A 12,289-nucleotide genomic window follows, 5' to 3' on the forward strand; every position below is an offset into this window, starting at 1 on the left:
ATTAGCGCAGACCATCTCCCGCAAGATTGTTTGAAAAGATGTATCTCACAAGGCAAGACGTTGAAATGCTATCTGGAAATTTTAAATATATATACCTATATTTCCCACTCCAAAGGCCATGCTGTCCATCCCCTTCCCAAAATGTACTGTCCCCAGTACCAACTCTACTGATTCTGGAGAAAAAATCACAGAGAACAATCTTGTTACTGTCTCTAGCACCCAAAAAAAAGAATGAATAAAGCTTGAACGCCTATGATAAAAAGAAGAAATGGTCACCAAGCTTCTCCCCCGTTGACAGGCACCAGTGCCAAGAAGATCGGCTGAATTATACCCCTCTCTCCTGACACCCTAATTCTCTGTTTTAGGCCTTCTTCAACCCTGACGTGCCACTTTCGCAGAAGGGATTTGGTGCAATTAGAAATCAAGTTACATCTTAGGGCCTGGGACCTTTATTTTTTCATAATACTGTACACTTAATTGCCCCTGCCAGTTAGCAATGCAATTATGTTGTCTAGAAAGGGAGACACACAATAGATTTTAGTATTTAAACAGGAACTGAAACTGCAAGCAAAGAGCCACAAACCACACCATTAAACTGGAATTAAAGTAGCGTGCGAAAAGAAAAAAGATTCACTCCTGGCCCACCAGGCGAAAAACAGCTCCCCACGGATCCAAAAGGGGTCAGAACACGCGGAGGCAAATCCCGGCTCCTAATGCACGATGGGATTATGTGAAAACCCCTGCAACAAAAATAGGACAGAATAAAGCAGACGAATAACAATACAGGACGTTTAACCCTTTTAAGGGTTAAACACAAGAAAGATGCCTTCTTCGTCAGTAGGGTCATGTGCATAATTATTGCGTCAATTTAGGCTTTCTCTAATCTCCATGCCCATCAAGGCTTCCTAGACCAATGCCTTATTATGCCTTATTATTAGAATTGGGGAAAAGGAATCACAACAATCAGGGGTGCCTGGTTGGCCCTATCCGTGGAGCGTGTGATTCTGGATCTTGACGTTGTGAGTTCAAAACCCAGGATATAGAGATGATTTAAAAATAAAATAAAATCTTTAAAAAAAAATAACAACAATCAACTGATATTTCTCCCCGTTTTCTAGAAATTTTAACAAGAGTCACAAAAATCCAAAGTGATAAGCAGATTTGGTTTTGCATTTCTCTCTGAATCCCATTCCTACAATTTCAATACAACCCCCTTCACCCGTCCCCTCCATCAGGCATCTACCTTTACTTAGTATAATCTCTAAAGGGAATCAGACGTTACAGAAAAGTGTCTTATTTCAGCTTTACGGAAGGAAAAATAACCCAGTCTCTATTGCCATAACCGCTCCAGGAAAAGATCTGGAAAGACTGGAAACATCCATGAAGGAAACAACTAGAAGAGATATTGCCAAAAGACCCTTCTGCTAGGAAGCTATGCAGAAAACAGTCTAAGAGAACCCACATTGGAGACAGAAATTTTTTTTTTTTAAAGATTTTATTTATTTATCAGAGAGAGAGAGGGGGAGAGAGCGAGCACAGGCAGACAGAATGTCAGGCAGAGGCAGAGGGAGAAGCAGGCTCCCTGCCGAGCAAGAAGCCCGATGTGGGACTCGATCCCAGGAGGCGGGGATCATGACCTGAGCCAAAGGCAGCTGCTTAACCAACTGAGCCACCCAGGCGTCCCTGGAGACAGAAATTTTACTCATACTTGCAGAAAACCGTGGCTGGCAGACACAGCCCAACACTCCTTTCGAGGACAGACTTATCAAGATTTGATGTCAAGTTCAGAAGAGGCCTGCGCTCTGCCTGTTTAGCAGAATTCATAAAACTGTAGAGCCCCTCGTGAAAATAATTCCTCCCAGGAGAAGGAAGAGAGAGACTTCTGAGTTTAATTTTGTGTTGTTAGGAACTGCAAATTTAGGAATCAGCTCCCAGTATTTCCCTCCAAATACACAAGCAGTTTTTCCTGGCAATATAAAAGTAGGAAAGAATATTCTTCAATTTCTGGAAATAAGCACAAAATAGCAAAATAATAATAAAATATAAGAAAGAAACCCGTATGTAGTTACTGGGTTTTTGCACAGGTTGTATACCTAATTACATATATCTATGGGCACCAGTTCTTGAGCAGAATTTGTTGAAGACTCTAATTAGCCTCTCTTCTGCCTTCTGCTTGAATTGCAAGAGCCTCTTCAAATATTTTTTTAGGCCTTGCCTTAAAAATATATATATATATATATATGAAATATTGGCACCCTCTGCCCCCGCTTTCTGAAAGGCAAGGGCTTCACCCAAAGCCACTTTAACTGTACCTATACTACAACATTGGGACCTTCAAAAAAAGATTTGCCTTCTATTTTCCTCTTTAATTCAAAAGTAATTGCCCATCACTAGAACTCAGAGTTTAAAACGAGTTCTCTGAAAAACTAAAAAAAAAAAAAAAAAAGAAGAAGAAGAAGAAATTAATTCTAACCCTTACCTTTGGCACCTTATAAGACTTTTGGCCATGACTTACCTGTATAAATAGAAAGAACTAATTTATAACAGAAATGCCCATGGGCGACCGTGTACTAGCTAATGAAGTGTTCAGCTTTTGCATGATTAACCAGCTGGTGGGGGTAGTGTAAAAAGCAGAGAACATAAAATAATAAGAAAAATGGATTAGCAGCCCTCTTTTAAAGTAGTCCATGAAAAATTCCTTTTTTTAGCCTGGCTATGCTCAGAAACTGACTGTAAGGGATGATCAACTTGAATGAGTCACCAGGAAACTGAGCAGGTCCCATGGCAGCTGTTTGTGTCTTCAAAATTCACTGCATGGGGAGGGTCAGGGAAGAGAAGAAAAGACACCAGACTGCTTCCAAACCGACCGGCTTACACAACAGGTCCTGCCACTTGTCATTAAGTTAATTTTCTAATATATTGCGAAACACGTTACATAAAGTTGAAAACTATGACTGGGCTTTCTGTCCATTCAATTTTCTCTCTGGAGCACTCTGCTAGACCACACTTGGCTTTAACTACCGCCAGACCAATTCATTAAGAAAAAAGGGTATAGTCTTGAGCCAGAATATTTATACACTTGACTCAGAAACAATCTATTCTAAGGGACATTTCCCCAAGCTAAATGCACTACAGGGTTTTCCTATTCATAAAATTCTTTAGCTGGTCTGTAACTCCCTTAAGTGGAGAGAAAAGGAGTCGGGTCCAAAAAAGAAAAATGTACACTGACCAAAAAGAAAGAAAATGCCCGAATAAAGGCAGGGGTTTGGGCTACTTATAAAGCAACGAAACTTCTCTTCCATTTACTCTGATTACACAACCAGCTTACTCCTTCCTTTAGCACGAGGGGCAACCATTTGTCAGGCAAAGAAAAGAGAACCACCAGTACTCAGTATCCTTTCCATGACAGCAGACGCCAGCCCCCAGATCCCACACTTTTGTCTAGGAGGCTGCCTGGGTTCAAGAAGCAATCAGATGGTCCAGAGGCGGGATGCCATGAAGATACAACATACACAAGCATGCGCCCATGTATTCTTATCTTTCCTGTCTGTTCAGGAGATCAAAACACAGGTCTTCCCTTCCCTTCCTCTATGGCCATAGACACCACCCTTTTTCCCAGCCAGACCTCTCCCATGTTTGCCACAGACCATAAATGGCACCTAACACTGGTCTCTGCATAGGTAAACACATCACCGTGACCGGAATATCAACCATTTTCCTGATGACTCCCAGGCACAGGGTCATTAATGGCAACTTCAGAGAACTGAGAGACCTTACAGTGGGGGGTGGGGGTGGGGAGGCCCCTGGCAGGTCCAGAAACCTGAGTTCTGGTATCAGATCTTCGGCTAAACTAGCTGTGTGATCCTGGGCCAACTACTTAGCCTTTCTGAGCCTCGGCTCCCTCACTTACAAAATTAGTGTGAAACTAGATGATCTCTAAGCCATCTTCTGGTTCTAAGATCTTTTGTTTGTTTTGTTGTTCTTTTGTTTTCTGTCTGTGTTCATTGAAGTGGTAAAGGGCTAAAGGAGAAGGACTGCAGATTTGTCACATTATACGTTATAAAGATGCCCCAGCGTTGTGCCATCCAATATGGTGGCCACCGGCCATGTATATGCAGCCACTACAAACTCAAAATGTGGCTAGTCTGGATTTCTAGGATTTAGGATCCAAAAATGCAAACTATCTCACTAATAATTTTTGTACGAGTTACATGTGAAAAAGGTAATATTTAAGACATACTGGGTAAAATCAAATGCATTATTAAACCTCAATTTACCTTAACTCTTTATTTTTTTAATGTTTCTACTAGAAAATTTAAAATTAAAAAAAAAATCACTTGCATTATATTTCTGTTGGACAGCAATGCTCTACGGGGGAGTTTGGCTTAGAGGCCAAATCTGGCCCACAGCCTATTTTTATATACCCTGAAAGCTAAACAGAGTTTTTCATTTTCAAAGAGTTGTTTTTTAAAAAAGAGAGAGACCATGTAATAGAGACTATGTTTGGCCAGCAAAGGCTAAAATATTTACTAACTTGCCCTTTATAGAGAACGTCTGCCGACCTTGCCTCACTGCTGTTCTTGCAATACTCTGGTCTTGGATGCGGTGCCAGAAAAATTATGCTTGGACAGAATTCCCTCACCAATCTCCATATTTCCACCATGTCCTAAATGTGGTGGAGAAACCATGAGGAAAATTCTAGAAGTTGGAAAATTCTAGAACTTGTCAGTTTCCCCCTTAAGATAGCTGAGCATGAAGAAACTTAGCTTCCAAGGAAAAATGTGACAACTTTAACCTAATAATGTAGCTTTTTTTTTTTTTTTTTGGCCAAATTCGGTGTGACCAAGCACCCCGGTTTGCCCAGGACTAAGAGGTGTGCTGGAGTTCAGAGCATTCCTCCATGCTAATGTGCAAAATATCAGGACCATCCTGGGAAAACCAGGAAAAGTCAGTCACTTTAAATTTTACCAATGAAAACTATGCTATCATGTTACATTAAAAAAAAAATGCAACGTCTACCCCATGTTTTTCAAGAGACATACCTTCTTCAACAAAGCTGCACCCTGAATTTTTGTCTCTGCTACTTTCATTGTCTTTTAATTACAGAAAATTAAATTTTCAGTAAGCCCTCCATTAACCATTCAGTTCTTTCATTTTATGATCTTGAATTAAATCTCTTATCCTCACCAGACCACGTTTTCCTCTATAAAATATCTTGAGTGGATGGTGAATTTTTTTTCCCAGTGACCTCTGTTGGAGGATAAAACAGCAGACTTCGAGAACCTTGAGGGAATGAGGATTCCCAATTCAGGATTCCTGCTCAATTCAGGACCACTGCACAACCACTGTCAACAGGATGGAATTTTTTAAGTATTTCAAACTATTCAACACCATAATCACTTGAGCTGGAGATAAATTGGAACCCAACAAGGTTCGATTTCCAAAGAAAAGGGTATAGAAATGATACTTCAAACGCAGAAAAGTTCTCTTTCCCATACACATGACCACAAATGGTGATATCTTATTATTACTTATTTGACTATTTGGGGGTGATTATTTTCACAATAATGGATGAAAGGGTCGTACATATATCACTTTCACAAACAAATGAAACTTCAGAATGGAATCCCATTCCCCCCAATGGCCTGGAAAAAGGCTCTCATTGTTTAGGAGAAGACAGTGTCATTCATTGCATATTAAATATACACTCTCTCTGTTTCATTGGGGATGCTCTATTGTGCAATAATTGGTCCCCATTGTTACATGCACAATTTGGCTGCTCAGATATAAAAGTAAAACCTCTTAAATAGCTATCTTCACTGATAGCCTTAGGCACAGACTGTCCCCCGTGGCCAGGAGCCCGCAGCAACCCATGACTAAGGCTTTGGCAGGGAGGGGTGGATGAAAAGGGGGTGCCCCTGTAATCTTTGATTTATATTAGAAAAAGCACCCCCTGAAACCTCATTAGCAATACTGAGTGCTGCATCTGGTCCCCAGCGAGGACCTTCTGCCCAGAGTGCAGCCTGGTAGGGGAGGGGCCGGGAGCAGCCCACATGCCCAGGACAGGAGGGGGATGGGGCAAGAGAAGTGCTCCTGCTGGATCTTAGCCGTTCCCCCCACAGGAGCACCGGTTCTTCTCTCTGCAGCGCCTGCCCCCATGCCCCATGTGACACCCGCGCTCCATCCAGCCCCTTCCCAAACCCGCGATCCCAGGGACCGTTCCCCCACAGAGCTACGGGAGTCCTTCCGGCCCTTCTAGCCCAGACAATCTCTGAATATGGAGTTCACTCCCATTTCTCCCATATTACTGAAATCCTCCCTTTCCAACTCTGAAATCCTTTTATGTCAAAGTCCAACTTTGAATTTTTTTTTTTTTATTGTTTCCATACATATCTTTTTGAAATGTCTTTGTTCCCCTTGGTCTGTCTCAAACCGTGCCACTCCCGACTCTGAAGTCCTGATCGGCCCGAGGGGACTTTTCTCCACAATTCGGCTTAGTCCTGTGAACCACTGGGGGGCCTGGCACATGCAGGAAGCATCACGCCGGCCACAGAGCAATTAAACACATTGTCCCACCGTCCGGGTGCTGACATCTGAACCGCTGGGACAATTGCGGCTTCCCCCGAGACAAAAGCCAACTTGCTCCCACAAAACCTTCTAACGCAGGTGGACAAGGGTGGGAGACAGCCCAAGGCACAGGAGCAAGGAGTCAGCCCTTTCCTTGTCTCAGGTGGCGTTCGGGGCTCTATGCACAACAGCGGGCTCACCGCGTGCTTCCTGGGACTCAACAACAGGGGGGAGCTGTTGGCCAGCAATCCAGAATGAACAGCCCACTGTAGAGCATGAAGAACGGGGCTTCCCTGCGCTATATGGAAAAAATGGGAAATAATGTCTTCTATCGACACATTACTTTGGTTTTTTAAAAATTCTTTTATTTAAATTCAGTTTGCTAACATATACTGTATTATTAGTTTCAGGGGTAGAATTCAGTGATTCATCAGTTGCCGAGGCATGCGATGTTCATAACATCACGTGCCCTCCTTAGTGCCCATCGCCCGGTTACCCCATCCTCCACCTGCCTCCCCTCCAGCAACCCTGCTTGCTTCCTAGACTTAAGCATCTCTCACAGTTTGCCTCCCTCTCTGTTTTCATCTGAGTTTATTTTCCTTTCCCTTCTCCTGTGTTAAGTTACTTTGTTTTTTAAACACATTGAAAGTATCTGAGAAGGTTTTCTAATTCAACGCCAGAGTCTCCTTGTCAGAGGGAGGACCCTACAGAGCAGGTTAATCCTGAGTTCAAATCCCCGGGGTGCGACTTTGGCCAGCTCACTGACCGTGCCTGGGTCTCAAACTTGCCACTCTTCAAGTGAGACTAGTCGTATCTACTTCATTAGGATTGCCTGAACAATTAATGGGTGATATATAAAAAGCGTTTCATGCACCTGAAACAAAGACGAGGTTGTATGTCAATTATATCTCAGTTTTTAAAATGGTATTTAGCAAAATGCTAATGCACTTCTAAAATAACGAATGGCTACTGTCGTTACTACTGGTCTGGGCAGGTGGATAAGGGCAGCTGAGGAATGGGGCCAGGCTTACTCAGTGCCCATCCAGAAGCAGGCCTGCCAATGGTCTTCAGAGAGTTTTCTCCACAAGGCCAGACCCTTTGATGATCTCCGGTCACAGAACCGAGATATACAGAGAACACTCACTAGGGCCTGCCATATTTAACAGGATGTTCAGGTTTAACACAAAAGTTAAAAACTTGACTGAAGTTAAAACTCAGGTGACGGTGTGAAAAAAATGGAAGCTGGAGGCAGAGCTATTCCAAAGAAAGACTAAAGTACTTCTCAGAATTTAAAGGAGACCAGAAAGTCTCCCTAGAAGGCGCCGTCACACTGGAGCCTCTGCCCAAAGGGCCACACCCCATGATTAACAGTATCTGACAGGAAGTCAATCAGTCAGCATCACGGGATTTCCTCTTCCACGGCCACCCTGCTCTTTGTTAGCTCTCTACAAGGGAGAGCTAAGTTGAGCTAAGTTGAATCCTAGCTGGAAAACACAGACCACTAGAGAAGACTTCTCCTCCAAGGTCAAAGACATCACTCCCAGGCTGCCTGCCTCTGGGCCGCAGGCGCAGCATGTTGGGTAGAACCGGGCAAGGCATTGACACACACCTCCAAGCCCCTGACTCTGTCTCCCAGTGACAAAGAGTTCCCTCTCCCTTTTACATCTGGTCTCCTGAGAGTCATCGCGAACACCCAGATGGGGGAGAGATTTAACAGGCCCCCTTCACCTTTTTTAAGGGTGTTTTCAGGACTCTACACGTTTTGTTTTGTTTTGCTTCTGATTTACCTAAATCTAGTATGAGTTCTCTTTCAAAGCCTTTACACACACGAGCTTTACCCTATCGATTTCACAAACTTTTAATGTGTTCTCACTCGGCAACCTGGTACATTCCGTTCCTGCACCATGAACATAAGCTCCCACAATCCGAAGAATATCTCTTTATTTTTCTGTTTACTTTTTAGCCCTGTCTCAGTGCCTCCCAAATAGGAATATTCTCTAACCAGTGATCGACATGACTGTACCAACTCTCTCCGAATCCCTGTAGCCTGGGCTCAATGGGAACGTAAACTACAGATAAACCACACACACACACACACACACACACACACACACACAAAATACAACACTCACAGGAGAGGAGGGAAGAGAGAGAGAGAGAGAGAGGATGATAAGAGCTACTAGTTTAATTCCAATATGGAGGGACATCTCCCACAACACATATATTTGGCTTCCCATTCTTGGCCTCTATTTCACAAGAATTAAGACACTATTTTCCTTTAAAATTTCAGACTAGTGGTTTCAAAGTGAGTTATATAAGTAGCAACTGAATTGGACTGGTCATCGAAGAAGAAAGTCCCTGAACTGGGGGCTTCAAATTCTGTCTCTTCAGCAGGTTGGCTGAGAAAGTTCTGAAATCACCACCTTGTCTACGGTCTACGGTCTGATGAAGAAGAAAACCGAGAGGACACTGTGTTATCACGACACTCCCTTTTTCTTCCTTTCCACATTCACCTGCCTTCCAACTGGAATTTTCTCATTCTTTTCAAATTATTCATCTTACTACTGTGGGATTTAATAAGTGGAGCTGTTGCTTTAGTTAAACTTTTATGGCGATGAGTTAACAATCAAAAACTTATTTATTTTTTTTTTTTTTGGTCAACTGATGAAAGTCTTAGTTTTTAAATATTTCAGGATTTTTCCATCAACAATTAAGCTTTTTCCTCTCCTATGAAATATGTTCACAAGAATAGTAAACCTCTTACCTAAAAAAAAGCAAAAAACAAAACAAAACAAAAAAACAAACGTGAGATGGGAATGGGACATCTGGGTGGCTCAGTCATTGGGTGTCTGCCTGCAGCTCAGGTCATGATCCCAGGGTCCTGGGATCGAGCCCTGAATCAGGCTCTGCCTCCCCAGCTCCCTCTCTCTCACTCTCTCTATCAAATAAATAAATAAAATCTTTTTAAAAAGTCCTGAGATGGTTTATTTTGATGATGAGAAAAACTGTTAATTAGAGAGCTCAAGGTATTTCTCCAAGGGAACACACTATGAGCATGTATTTGGCTTGGGATTCAAACCAACCTAATTTGACTCTGAATCTCCTCCCTTTATCTGTGTGAGGTAAACAGTGGTGCCCAATAGATGCTGTTGCCCATACTCCACTCAACCCAAAGGGAGGCTCAAAAACTTGCTAGGCTGAAAGGAAAGACATACCAGATCAAATACTTTAATACTAAGTTCTATTTGTAGCTTCTGGCAATACATCCCACTGCCCTAGAGTATATTCAGATCCTCTGTTCTACACCGGGCATCCTCCATAGCTAGGATAATCTCCCATATTTGTTCATGCTCTCCCCCTCCATCCTGACTTTAAAAAACTCTGCAGAGAGTAGATGCTCAGTAAAAGCAGGAAAATTTTCTCATTTTTTAATAAAAAAAATGAAATCCCAAAGACCCAGGGATCTCTAGCTAAGAGGCCCCACAGTCAGAAATACTGAAACAAGATCATAGCTGACACCACAGTTGGTGAAAGTAACAGCCTACAGGCTGTGCCAACAGCCCTTTTCCCTCACTGAATCCCTCCATCATTTTTCTGATACAAGGCAGCAAATGCATTAAATCCTTTAAACATCCATTGCAAGTTTGTACATAAAGGTAGTACATTTTTAAGAATTGAAAGAATGTCTACATACGAAATCACATGCATACACACACACCCATCGATACAGAACATGGTTCATGGCTCGAAAAGGATGAGACTCGGTAGAGACTTAAAATAGGCATTTAATCTAATTGATCTCGGGTGTAATAGCAAAGAAGCTAGCTATGTCCAGATTAGATCTGAGAAGCAGATTTTTCCTTCTTCCACATCTCTGGGAAAGATCAGTCTCCAGGACAAGCCCAGCACTGAGAGCATTTGTTTATTGTTTCGACTTTGTTTCCTCCCGGGAACATGAAGTGGTCTCGAGTAGTGGAAAGTAAACAGGCATCTGACTGTCACCCCTCCCAGCTGGCGGACTCAAGTATCACAGCTCAGGCCCACACCTGCTTGGTTTCCTACAGAATCTCCACTTCAATTAGAATTAGATATTGGTCTGTGAGTCTGTGTTCTAATTTTACTTCTTATTTTAAATCTTGCTTTGGCATGCAATATCTTTTTTACATCCTTTGAAGGGAATAACTATGCTTGTCCCAAGAAATCATCAAGATTCTATTCAAAGCAATGCACCCAGTGGGTTCTCCACTGACATTTTATGATCTGGAATCAGCGAGAACAGGGCAGTGTTCTATCATTCGACTACGTGGCTGTCATCTTTTTGATGATCCCTGATAGCATCCCATTTCGGTCGGCAAGAAGCCATCACTTCACTAGGTGGGCTCATTCTAACCACAGATATGTATTTCTGCTTTGATAAAATGTAGAATTATTTATATTATGGATAGCTCTCCCTATTTGTTTTTCTTGAATCACTCAGCTATACAGTATGCTGAATGACATATAAATATAGAAATTATGGAAATAGAGAAAGCATTTTATCCAATGCAGATCCTGAGTTGCTAAAATTAGTTGCTAAAATTTCTCTCTAGGGTGTCATTTAAAATCTAACCTTGTCCCAAATAACTGACCACCAATTTCTTTGATTCCCAAGAAGGAGAGAGCCCTGCAGTACGACACAGGCCAGAGCATTTGCTGGATGGGCTGGAGGCATCCACCTGGGGGAGAAGTAAAGAAAACATTCACACACACACACACACACACACACACACACACGCGCACACACCTGATCACACACATACATGCACAAAGGCACACAGCCTACCCTGTGGCATCCAGGAGGAATAAGAGAACATACCCATGGAGGGACTGGCACCCCCTTCACCCCCATTTTCTGTGCCAGCACAGCCCATTCCAAAATAGTAAACATGAACTATTGATGCAGGTGTTTGTAAACAAGTAAGCTTGGAGAGGTTTCTAATTATAAGCTGTCACAGCTAAAATTAGAAACCTGGTCCGTTCACCAAAAACAACAACAACAACAACAACAAACAAACAAACAAAAAAACCTCTCCAAAAGGGTTTATTTAAATGACAGCAGCCAGGAAGCAGGAAGCTCTGGTTGGCAAGGACTGATGAGCTCTGGTGACACAGCCAAGTAACTGCTGTTCATCAACTCACCCCCTGGACTGTGAGGTATGCTTCCGAAGTTCCTAGCGAAGAAAGCCACAACTTCCATCCATTGTCATGGTATGCCCCCACCTTCTCTAGACTCGGTTTCCTGATCTCTCCCCCTGCATCCTCAAAAATATCATCTCATAAATTCCTATTTCTCCTTTTGCTCCCAGCTCCAGTTCAAAGGCAATGCCAAACATTAAGGATTTCTTGGCATTCACAAGCATAGAAGCATAAAAGAACGCTCCATAATAATCTATGTATGGATGCTCAAGCCCCAGCATTCATTTAGAAGACACCTCATGCATCTCCAGGGCAATCACTGCACTTTCCCCTCCTGGACACAGCAAAGTGGACACCCTCACTGGTTGCAGCTAACATGGGCCTCAAAAACACTTTCTATAAATGGAAAGAAGGAAGCTGGGTTCCATTGCAGAGAGAGGAAGGCTCTCTCTCTTCCATTTACACAAACAATATAAAATCACCTGACTCCACCTGAAAAGTCTGTGTCATTTTCAAAACCTATCCATAACAAATGAATATTACATAA

At 42.6% G+C, this 12,289-nt stretch overlaps 1 protein-coding gene across 11 annotated transcripts in view; it reads right to left on the reverse strand.

Annotated features, from left to right (window-relative positions):
- The window catches only part of ESRRG (estrogen related receptor gamma), a 624,049-nt gene that overhangs the window by 524,129 nt on the left and 87,631 nt on the right, over positions 1 to 12,289 (reverse strand). The window lies entirely within an intron of this gene.

This window comes from Mustela erminea, chromosome 17, assembly GCF_009829155.1.
Source record: "Mustela erminea isolate mMusErm1 chromosome 17, mMusErm1.Pri, whole genome shotgun sequence".
Taxonomy (NCBI): domain Eukaryota; kingdom Metazoa; phylum Chordata; class Mammalia; order Carnivora; family Mustelidae; genus Mustela; species Mustela erminea.